Here is a 12,269-nt window from a genome sequence, read left to right on the forward strand (position 1 = left end):
GGTTCTATGGTGTAGTGGTTAGCACTCTGGACTTTGAATCCAGCGACCTGGGTTCGACTCCCGGTAGGACCTCTTATTCACACACATTCTTTTTTCCTTGTATATGCTCCAATTATCGATTTCCGATAATTCTTATATAATATTTACATTTTAACAACAAAAAAACTATATAATAAAGACATTCATGCCTTGTCATGGAAAAATGGCGGCCGGTGGAAGTTGTTCTAGTAGGTTTATTTAAGATAAATAACACTTATGTAAGACAATTTTATTTTAGAATTATCGTGAATGTTTTTTGGTGGGGTTATTTAAGTAAAATATCACTTAATTATCTCATTTAAAAAAAATATTTTATTAATTAGTTTAAACTTTTTATATTTTTTTAGTTTGTTGTTAATATCGTAATGGTTATATTTCTTAAATGTATTAAAAATGTTGGGAAAAATCACTTTTTATATTTTTTATAGAATAAAATCACAGAAAAAGGTTTTTTTTTTTTGGATATTTGAGTTTTTATGAGAAATATATGGATTTTTCACAATATTTTTTCTAGTCATTTTCTGATTTGACAACCAAGGTATCAATTTCATATGTACACCTTCTCCCATAACTTATGAGAAATCCATACCTCATGGTTTTAGGTTATGGGTATGAAACTAATATTTTATTTTTACAAACAATCACAAGGTATGGGTTAGTTCATTTACTAACCATACCTTATACTTAAAATGGGTGAACCAAACACTCAATCTGTCGATTTTTTACGATTCTTTTTGATAGAATAATAGTCTATATGAAAATTATTCACTAATGACTATGTAATTAATTCACTAATTATTTATTACCTATACTAATTTAGATCTCGCGCGATAAATGCGTGGTATTTATAGAGTTACTAATACCGACCCCGTGTAATATATGCACGAGATTTATAGAGTTTTACTTTTTTTACTGTTATTTATAGAATTTATATTGACAATTCACTTATTTTTCATGTTTTCCCCTAATGTATTTTGATTAGAGAAATAAATAAAAATTTAAATCGTAAGAAGTAATAAAATGAAGATTTTTTTTTTTTGATTTTTTTTGTTTTTTGACCGAGAAATTAATGATGTTAATTTACAAATATTTACTAATAACATATTTTTTAGCTGCAAATGTTTATCATAAAAAGTCAATGAATTTTAACAAATATTTACTATACCATATTTTTTAGCCGCAACTTCTTATCATAAAAACTCAATAAATTTTTATCAATAAGTTCTTTAAAAAATAAAGAATTTTCTTATCCTAAAAATATCGGAGATAAATTTGTGCAGAATGTGAAATATTAAATGTTATAAATATTTAAATATAAAAGATTATATCCATTTATAACTTAACATGTCCACATATTTAGTATATGACTATATGCTAAATATATCAAGTACTATTCTAGGAAATATGTTTTAGGCGGAAAAATTTGCAGTTTCGCCTATTCATAAATAGGGGATTGTTGTAAATTAGTGAATAATTTTCATTTTGACTATTATTCTGTCACCGTTGTTCTATTTTAGGCCTACCGTAAAATTGTTATATGTAATTCTCTTATTTATTATCACAATGTTCTATTAACTTTTGATTGGACGGGAAAAATAGTTGAATATTCACATTTTTTTAGTCACACGAACCATTAAAAATAACAATATAGCGAAAATGAGGATGTGATCTCCACTTTATGTTCATAATCAGGGGCGGAACTGCGCCTGAGCTACTTGGGTTGTTGCCCGAGAAGCTTCTTAAGACATAAAATTTGTAATCCATGTTTTAGGACAGCAAATGTGTATGGTGGAGTACGTGGTTGTTGATAGCATTGTGCATAAGATTATGAAGTAAAAATTCCTTGGTCTCAATTCCAACAATTGGCATCGGTTTTTTATTTCTTTTTTAAATAATAGTCTACCATTAAGACGATCTCTTTTAATATTTTTTTTAATTAATTTGTCGCTCTTGTCCTCACCGAGGCCGAAATCTTTAAAATAATGCACTATGTTATGGGTGAGAATTGAACCCCCAACTTCATGGTATGACTTATAATGACACGTACGTGAAAATATTCCAAAAATAAATGGTCGTTTGGTTCAAACCTCATTGAGACTAACCCTTCTTGACTTCGAGCCTATTACCCTGGTAAAAAAAGGCGGTTCACCTAAAATACGTGGTTTGGAGACTATCACATATTCACATATATTTTCGAATGTATATCCAATGAACCTCGAAAATAACGATTGTGGCTTTCCTTGCCACTCAAAAAAAATTAAAATAGCTCATTGTTCCGAACTTTGTTTCAAAATGTCCGTTGTAATATCATTCACTACAAATAAAAAGTACTGTCTAAGATATAATGTTATAATGATGATGGATTAAGTCTTCTGTAAAACAGTTTTATGATAACATATTATGAATGTGACATTATTTAACAAAGCATTGGGTTCTATGGTGTAGTGGTTAGCACTCTGGACTTTGAATCCAGCGACCTGGGTTCGACTCCCGGTAGGACCTCTTTTTCTCACACATTCATTTTTCCTTGTATATAACCGATAATTCTTATATAATACTTACATTTTAACAAAAAAAAAAACATTACATAATAAAGACATTCATGCCTTATCATGGAAAAATGGGGGTTGGTGGAAGTTATTTTAGTGAGATTATTTAAGTTAAATAACTTAAATAAGAATTTGCGATAACCAGCGCGTCTTGCTTTAGACGGTTGTTTCTCGTCTGAAATAAGACGGACAACATGTTGTCATTTTATAATAAAATGTTGTTATTTTCTGATAACATGTTAACATTGTTTACCCTTATTTTTCACATTATTTTCAGAGTAAAAAGTGACACCTCTAGTCATAATATTTTGTGGATTAAATGATTACATTTTCTTAAAAAATGGCAATATTTTATCCGTCTTATTTCAGACGGAAAAATAGTCCGTCTGAAATAAGAATTTGCGATAACACTTAGTTTTACAATAATAACACTTGTGCAAAACGGTTTTATGTTAGAATTATTGTGGATGTTCTTTTAGTAGGGTTATTTAAGTAAACACAAATTGTTGTGTAGGACCATTTTATGCATAAGACCAACTCAATAACACAAAGCCCAAGTAAATTCGTGAATATAATTGTACAAAAATATTTTATTTTGATAACCCAATAATTTATTTTGATAATTTGTGCATTTAAATATGTGGTTTTCATTGTAAAATATCGGGTTATCAAGATAAAGTCAAAATATACATAAAATTACATGTTATTTATGGGATACTCTCCTTTTGGGCTAGTCATATGCTATAGGACGGTCCTATAGGAGAGTTGTTGTTAAGTAAAATATCATTTAATTATATCATTTACAAAAATCTTGTATTGATTACTTAAATTTTTTTTATATATTTTTAATATTTTCTTAATATCATAATAGTTTTATTCTTAAATTTATTAAAAATGTTCGGAAAAATCACTTTTCATATTTTTCATAGAATAAAATCACTTTTCGTACTTTTTTTTCTACCAAAGTTGGCTGGTGTGAGTGGTAAGGACTCTCATCTCTTAAACAAGTGACCAGGGGTTCGATTCCTGACTCTTGCGAATGAAAAAACCAAACTTGGGAGGGATCAACCCATTAAATTGCCTTCAGTACCCCGAAGGAAATTGTCTCAGCTGTCCGTAGGGGATACTCCTAGTCAACACCAAAAAAATAACAATATTTTTTTCTAGTCATTTTCTGATTTGATAACCAAGGTATAATCTTATACGTACACCTCCTCCCTCAAGTATGCATGAGAAATCCATTCCTCACGATTTTAGGGTATGGGTATAAAACTAATTTTTCCTTTTTACAAATAATCACAAGATATGGGTTAGTTCATTTTCAACCCATACCTAATCGTCAATCTGCCGATTTTTTACGATTCTTTTTTATTGAATAGTAGTCTATATGTAAATTATTCATTAATTATTTGTTACCTATGTTTTTGTAAATTAGTGAATAATTTTCATTTTGACTACTATTCTATCACTTTAGTTCTATTTTAGGACTATTGTAAAATTGGTAAATGTAATTTTCTTATTTAGTGTCACAATGGTCTATTAACTTTTAATTAAAAGGGGGAAAATAATTAAATATTCCCATTTTTTTGGTCACTCAAACCATTAAAAAATATAATATAGCAAGAATAAGGATTTGATCTCGACTTTATGTTCATAATTAAGGGTGGAACTGGGCCTTAGCTACTTGGGTTGTTGCCCGAGAAGCTTCTCAAGATATAAAATTTGTAATCCATGTTTTAGGACAGTAAATGTGTGTGGTGGAGCGGTTGGTAGCATTGTGCATAAGATTATGAAGTAAAATTCCTTGGTTTCAATTCCAATTGGCATTAGTGCAACACCCCCATCTACTAAGGAGGCTTAACAAGACCTTCCCCAGTAGATAAGAGCGTTACCATATCGGTTGCCCGTGGAATAGTAAATATATATCAAACGTCAATAAAAGAACAAATAAGTTTATTACAAGTTTAACTCAACAAAAGAAAGATACAACCGTTGACAACTATCGACTATGTGATACTATCCATGCCATGACTCGTGGTACACTCGTCCCTCCAAAGCACCCAGCTAAGTTCCACATATCAACTTGCTAAGACCAACTGGTCACCATAATGGATCACGACACACATCACAAGAAGAAAACACAGACAACACCACACAAGGTCGGTAATTGAAGAACCACACAACACTAGTCACAACATACATACATCCAATACCACCTCCAATCACCCATCATTCCTCTGACTGGCCGAAGGTCAAGTCCTGCCAGATTACGGCCGAAACCAGTAATCCACACCGCCAGTGAGGGACCTCAACCGTTCCCACCTAAACCCCGCTCATCTTTACCGAGCGCAAACCCATATTCCTTAATGTGCACATCCCCTCTTGTGGCGGGTTCCACAAGGGGTGAATCAAGGGCGTGAAGCCACTCCCGCAAGTGACTCCATTCATCCGAGGGCGCACCTCGCGAACCACAGACAAGCAACCACAACTAACTACAACCAATCCACACTACCAAATCTAATTAAACAACACAGTCAACATACTAACAACCAACAATACTGAGTAGGAAAACCTGCTTTTAACAATCCGCAACAATACTGCATATTACTACCAAAACAACCATAACCAAAACTAAGGAAGACGATGATGATGATGATGATGATGATGACGACGACTTACCCATACACAGCGTTCCGGCGACAAGACCGGTACCCGACTCATGCTTCCCAACCCCATGGTGTCTCAACTCACAAAGGGCTCCAAAGGATGAAAATTGGTGAAGCAGAGGGATGTGGCGACAATTAGGTTTAGGAGAAAAGAAATGAAAACTGATTTTGGTTTCACGACTTCACGATTTATATTTTACCGCTAAACTCCGGTTACTCGATCGAGTACGGGACTTACTCAATCGAGTGGCCTCTACTCGATCGAGTCACAGAGCTACTCGATTGAGTCACAGATCTACTCGATCGAGTAGGCCCCGCTAAATCGAGCTTCCAAAACTCAAAGGTTACTATGACGCAAGATCGAACTAGTAAGCTTCCAAAGGTCTAGACATTTGACTAAGGTCAGTCAACGATGGTCAACGGGTCCCTAACAGGGTGGGTATTACAGTCTTCCCCCCTTAAGAAGAACTTTGTCCTCGAAGTTTAACTCATCATCTCCGACAACTCAAGGTGTAACATGAACTAAGGTAACTGACGACAACTCATCCTAACACGAACAATCTTACCCATTCCCCATATACCACCCATCTGTTTATGCCGACTACTCATCATCATCATCATCTACCTCTGCGAACATGACCATCCAATACGACCTCCTACCGAGTCATCAACAACATATCACACCGGAAAAGACATATTATCGCAACTGTTACTTCTACCTTACTAACCAAATTGAACACCGCACAACTCTATACTGCACACATATATAACATACCCATCTGGCCCAATCACTCTACTTACGCATCCAATAATTAGTCATTAACATCCAATATTTAGTAAATTACTAGTTAATTATACAACAACTGATTCAACATTCATTTAAATTACTTTCACAACATTTATATTGCTTAGCAATTTAACAATTCAAATTACTTAATAAATTTTACTTAACAATTACGTACATTACCTTCACGCAACCAAAGTTTAAATTTTAAATTAACAAAATAGAGTACAACATAGCAAAGTTTTACCAACAACCTACTCAAACATGAAATTTTCGTCATATTTTTGTCATTTTTCTCATGCGACATTACTCTTCCCCTCTTAAAAGAAACTTCGTCCCCGAAATTCACCTTCAAGACGAGATATAAATACTACAAGAAATGATAATTTCACATAATGTTGACATCACGAAACAATTTAACATATGATGAGACCAACAATTATTATATTACCTCCCTGGCATTACTTGTATAACATGTATGCATATGTGTATAACGAGTGAAAACAACCCAAAAATGAGTTCATGAAACGCAGCGTGACCAAATTTTAGGTGACATTACAAAACATGACTTCTCAACATATCACTAGCGTTTAAATTACCATTATCGACGATATGACTTACCCACAGTTTGAAAAGATACGAAAGGGAAACCAATTAAACACATAGGATATGACTAGTATAAACCCTCTTGATATCTGATGGTAGTCAAGCTATACCTCGCAAGTGCACGATTTTATCGTTGTACACTATTAAGGGTCGATCCCACAAGGAGTTGAAAAGATTACTAATTGTTCTAATCCTATCGTTTAGCTAAGTCGAAAACAAGAGGTGATGAAAGTTATACTAATTCTACTTAAAACAAAACGGAATGCAAACTTAACAAAAGCAAGGAAAATAAGCAAAGACGAAAGGTAGATCGTAAATCAAATAATTTAAAAGCCTAAGACTCGGTTCTCCCCAAACAATTCGTAATTCCACACAATCGAATCTCTAGGCTAATCACAAGGGTAGTTAGGTGAGGAGGTGACGACTCTAATTCGCCTAAGACCCCCCTCTCGGGTTCGAAATAGGACACTAGTGCTACCCACCAACCCCCCTCTCGGGTTCGAAGGTCGGAATCCCTAACTCAATACCCGACTACCCCAAAAACATGCATTATTCCCAAGGTAGTCCAATATTTGCTAAGGTCATTAAGCCCCGTCAATCCCCGGGTCATCCCACTCCCTCTCTCGAGGGTCGATTTCAAACGCTAATTTAGAGGTGTCCTACCCCGGTTCTCCCTTTCGGTCTCAACCGAGGTCAACAATAGGGTCAAGTCTCGGGTATCCAAATCACAACCTAACCAACTCTCGTTGGTGGTCAAGGGTCGTAAGTCGACACTACCCAAAAGTCAACCCATAAACCAAGTCAATCCTCTAAACTACCCTCACCAATTTCCCAAATAATTAGCCTCTATGAAATTCAACTAATGAAATTACTCATGTTGGGTCAAACCGAGCCCTAGTGGAAGACTACTCACTAATCATGGTCCTAATTGCAAAATAAACAATAAAGATGGAAACTTTGGTCATAAACATGGTGAGAAGATGAGATTCACTACTAAACATGCAACAATCTAACAATGGTTGTAAGGAGAGATGATTTAATCTAATTGTGAAAATGATTAAACCTAAAGACACAATCTTTAACCAAATCAACTCAAAGATTAAGTCTTTGAGGACAACTACCCAAAAATGAACAAAGGAAAGAGGAACAAAGGAAAGATCAACAATAAGAAGATGAACAAAGATGAAATTAACAACAACAAACAAACAATATCAACAATCTTAACTTAAACAATCAAACAAACATAAAAGAAGAACAAAAAAATGTAAACAAATGAAAAGAGGGAGAGAATTAATACCAACAAAATAGTGAAAGAGGAATTTGGATAGAAATAATAAAGAAGGAAATCCTTCAATCTTCTTACAAACCCAAATTCAATCACTAATTGATTGAAGAACTACTCTAATTAAAGAAAGATTAACAAAGAGATTAATAAAGTTTAAAGCTTGAAAGGGTAAAATTATTAGATCTAGGGTTGTCCCTTTAAAGGGGTTTAAGAGGGGGTATTTATAGGCTTGTACAAGATTAGGAAGAAAAGAGGAAGAAAAGCCCAAATCCCGTCTTTGCTGCGTTTTGCTTGGTCCACCTGCCGGCAGCTCCTCCTACCGCAAAACTGCAAAGAATTAAAACAACGGCATCTGTGTTTTGCCGGTGGGCGGTTCTTGGCCTGCCGGCAAAAAACACCTTCTTCAGGACTTTGGGTGTGTGAAATGCCGGTTGACCGGCTGCCGGTGCTCCTACCGGCAGCGAGGCCAAGCTTGTTTTTAACCAAATTCTTCAATTAATTCCATCTGCTGTGCTTTACCGGTGGGCCGGTTGCCGGCCTGCCGGCAAAGCACATTCCTCAACTTTTCTTCAAAATCCAAAGTAACTCTCTGGGGTGTGTTTTGCCGGTGGCTAGACCGGCTGCCGGTCTGCCGGCAAAACACACTCTTCAGCATTTCTTCACCTCTTCTTCATGTAAAGGCAATGGGGTGCCTTTCTTGCCCCGAATTCTCCATACTTGGGTCGTTTCCTACAAAAGGATGCACACGGTAACAAGTACGGGTATTGGGCACAAAACGCAAGGAAAAACACCCGAAACCGACTCGATATGAGTCGGTATGCATAAAAGAAAGAGGGAATTAGACGTAAATTAATCGTATATCAAACCTCCCCACACTTAATCCTTACTCGTCCCCGAGTAAGTCCTTAAACCAAATGTACAAAACATTATTATGATAGATATGGAGAGTGGATGCACAATATAAGCATCACTCAACTAAACTACTACTTAAGCCGATCGAGTATTAGCGCACTCAACGCCCCTTCAACTCACAATTTGACACCCATGAGGGGAGAGTGCCCTATTGCAAGGCAAGTTGGGTCTTGCTACAAAACTTTTGACACATTCATCATGAAAGCACATAATCAACAAGTAGAATGCATCTAACAAAATGACCCACTTTCCTCATCTAAGTGGTCGGATTTTTCAAACATCAAAACATGGTCTCGGTCGGAGTACCGTCTCGGGAGTGCCAATTGAGGTGCCAACCCCCTAAATGTGACAAAAGCAACCCTTGTGTGACCAATGCTCAAGAAACAAATTCAAGAGCGGGGAAAGGGAAGAAAGGGCAAGTCCGCCGAGAATTACAAAACCGACACAAGATTCAACCAAAGGACCCACGACTAAGGAGACCAAGGCAACGACATCCTCACGGTTTTCACTCGTCACTCAATGAAAGAATAGGGTGATTTTTGTGACAAAAAGTAACCAAAATCACTCAACTAACTCGACTAGCGAAAACGTGCCCGCAATCTAATGTGTAACACCGTCCTATGTCCAATGAAATGCAAACAAAGGGAAAAATGCACAAAACATGAAGCAAGGGTTACAATGGGGCTAAGGAGAAGGTCGAAACGGGATTGGTGCAAGCACCGTTTGGACATGTGGGGTTCAAATCAAGAATCGTCGACACATCACATCTCTTATTGCAACACATGAGACACGTCTATGCCCTAACATAGCATTGATGACCAAAACCATGCAAAAATTGCATAAACCCAACTCAAGTAGGAAAAATTTGATAAAACTCCTTTTATTTCAACAAATGGTAACGTCTACACCGTAACAACGACTCGGTTTCCCAAGTTATGCAAAAATTGTGTAGACCCGACTCATTTTGGAAAAACATCAATTTGCCCCTTTTTATTTAGCAACGGCTTTTTCTACCCCTTTAAATGATGAGTAGGGGTGTTGCTCGCCTTTTTCTTTTCCTTGACAACAAACAAATATTTACAACATAACTCATTTTTCTTTTGATTTTTCATGACTTTTTCACTTTTCTATTTTGTTTTTCATTTCTTTTTCCCTCTTATTTTATATACAACATCAAATGTAGACAAAATTTCGACCCAATGGACACGTACTTCGTCCATCACCAAATTCCGACTCCACCACCTAGACACTTCTACAAATCATGACCCATTCTTGATTAAGGAGGGGTGTTTTTGGGATGTAGCTCTTTTAGTGGGTATGCCAAAAGGAATAGGCTAAGGCTCAGAGGGGTGAATCAAAAAGGAAATCAATGCAAGGGACGAAACTAAGCTAATTTGGCTATTGTGAGGTTCATGAAACTGATTTTTGCTTCATATCATGTGCACAAAAAATGTAATGCAATTTCATGATCTAAGGACGATGCGACACACTTATGCGTAATGATGTGACACGCCTCGCGAGGAGACCTACTCTCGAACCTAGATGAGGGCGGGGTATGAATGTACCCGCCCTAGGAGGCTCTACCCTTACCTTTGAGTAGTTAAGTCGAGCCGAAGGTCTAGCCTACGGCCCAAGGTCTCACAAGTTCGGTCTAGACTCATAGGTCAAGCTCCCCCTTCTTCGGCTAACTAAGAGGCCACGGGTGCGAGTCACGAGGAGGGGAAAGGCACAATTGGGCACAATAGTTCATCATGGGGGTACTTGGTTCCCTTCCTTTGACCATGTTCTTCCTTAAAAGCTTATTTACAAACTTAATGCAAAAGAAAGAAATGCAACAAGTATTTACATGTGACAAATGCATGCGGAAATTCAAACAAACATGAAATGAAACGTGCAACAAATTGGCTAAACCTAGCAGCACATCAACACCAAAGTTCCAAACGGTCTCCCAAGGAGACACCCAAAGCAACAAAATTCCCATTCTCCTTCAAAATATCCAAGATACTAAAAAGAAAGAATAGTAAAAAGGAGCAAGAGATAGGAAGGATTATACCAAGCGGTCTTCAAACTCCTTTTTGCCTCAAGTGGTCAATGCGCCGAGCCAAAAGGTTAGACAAAACATATATAAACAATGCAAATTTTTTTTGAATTTTTTTTCAGAAATTTTTCAATTTTTAGGCATTTTCTTGAATTTTCTTAAATTTACAAGCATTTACAAATATATACAAATATTCACAAGAGTGATATTTCCCTCCCCACACTTGAGATGTACATTGTCCTCAATGGACAAAAGCATAGGGAGTGAATAAGAAAAAGAAAGGAACATATTTTTTTGATTTTTGATTTTTCAAAGGGAAAATAACATATTTTTGTGATTTTTGGTTTTGAAAAATTAAAAAGACATATTTTTGGGTTTTTGATATGAGAACTCCCTCCCCACACTTATTTATTTACATTACCTCCAAATGGAAATAAATGTGTGGAGGGAGTATAAATTAAAAGACATATTTTTGTTTTTTTTTAGGCCCTCCCCACACTTATTTATAGACATGGGAGGGCAATTTAATGAAAGAAAATAACATGTTTTTGGTGATTTTTGGTGATTTTTCAATTTTTAGTTGGTTTTTTTTTTTTTTTTTTTTTTTTTTTTTTTTTTTTTTTTTGAAAATGCAATGCATGCTCTATTCTATATGCTAAATTGAAATGACAATGCAAATTATGCTACGTGAATGCAAGTACTAAATGTGACAATATATTACAAAATTGAAATCTAATGCAATCCTATATGATGCAACTAAATGATTTATCAACTAAATGCATGCGAAAAATTTAAACATGAATGAGAAATTTGGATAAAAGGGAAGAAATCATACTTTGCATTTGGATTGATTGGGAGGATAGAAAGCCATCAATTCGGGGACTAAGACCCCATCTCATCATCAAAATCATCATCATTGATATCATCTCCGGTGTTTAAATCGGAGCCTTGAATTAAATCATCGGCGTTGAAGGTGAAATTACCTCCACTACCGTCGACACCCGGAAAACCACCCGTGAAATCACCACTCATATTCATCACGCCGCTATCTCCTCCCGTGAAACCACCACCGGAACCCGACGCACCCGCATCACTAGCAAAATAAGGCCGGACCCCAAACCATTGGGCATCATGTCCCTCCGGTCTAGACTCGGGCATAGGCGGGAAAACGGGTCGCGCAAAGTAGTCCGGTTGGAGGTTAAAACCTCCGCGGACCATGCTCCCATCCTCTCTCGAGTAGTTCCCATCGGGCCAAGTGAAGTAGGAGGGGTGAGGGTGCTCATAACCCACGTAATCCCGACGACAAAAATCATCATAGATGGGATAAGTACCGGTAGCTTGATCATAATATATCCGGTCCAACTTTCTCCCCAAAACGTCCCTCTCACTA

General features: G+C 36.2%; 2 non-coding genes across 2 annotated transcripts; both read left to right on the forward strand.

Annotated features, from left to right (window-relative positions):
- On the forward strand, positions 1-72 carry TRNAQ-UUG (transfer RNA glutamine (anticodon UUG)). Its single transcript has one exon. It is a non-coding gene; the product is annotated as a tRNA-Gln (tRNA).
- A 2,397-nt stretch (positions 73-2,469) lies between these two features.
- Positions 2,470-2,541, forward strand: TRNAQ-UUG (transfer RNA glutamine (anticodon UUG)). The gene has a single exon. It is a non-coding gene; the product is annotated as a tRNA-Gln (tRNA).
- Positions 2,542-12,269: the final 9,728 nt, after the last annotated feature.

Source organism: Silene latifolia, chromosome 2 (genome assembly GCF_048544455.1).
Source record: "Silene latifolia isolate original U9 population chromosome 2, ASM4854445v1, whole genome shotgun sequence".
Taxonomy (NCBI): Eukaryota; Viridiplantae; Streptophyta; class Magnoliopsida; order Caryophyllales; family Caryophyllaceae; genus Silene; species Silene latifolia.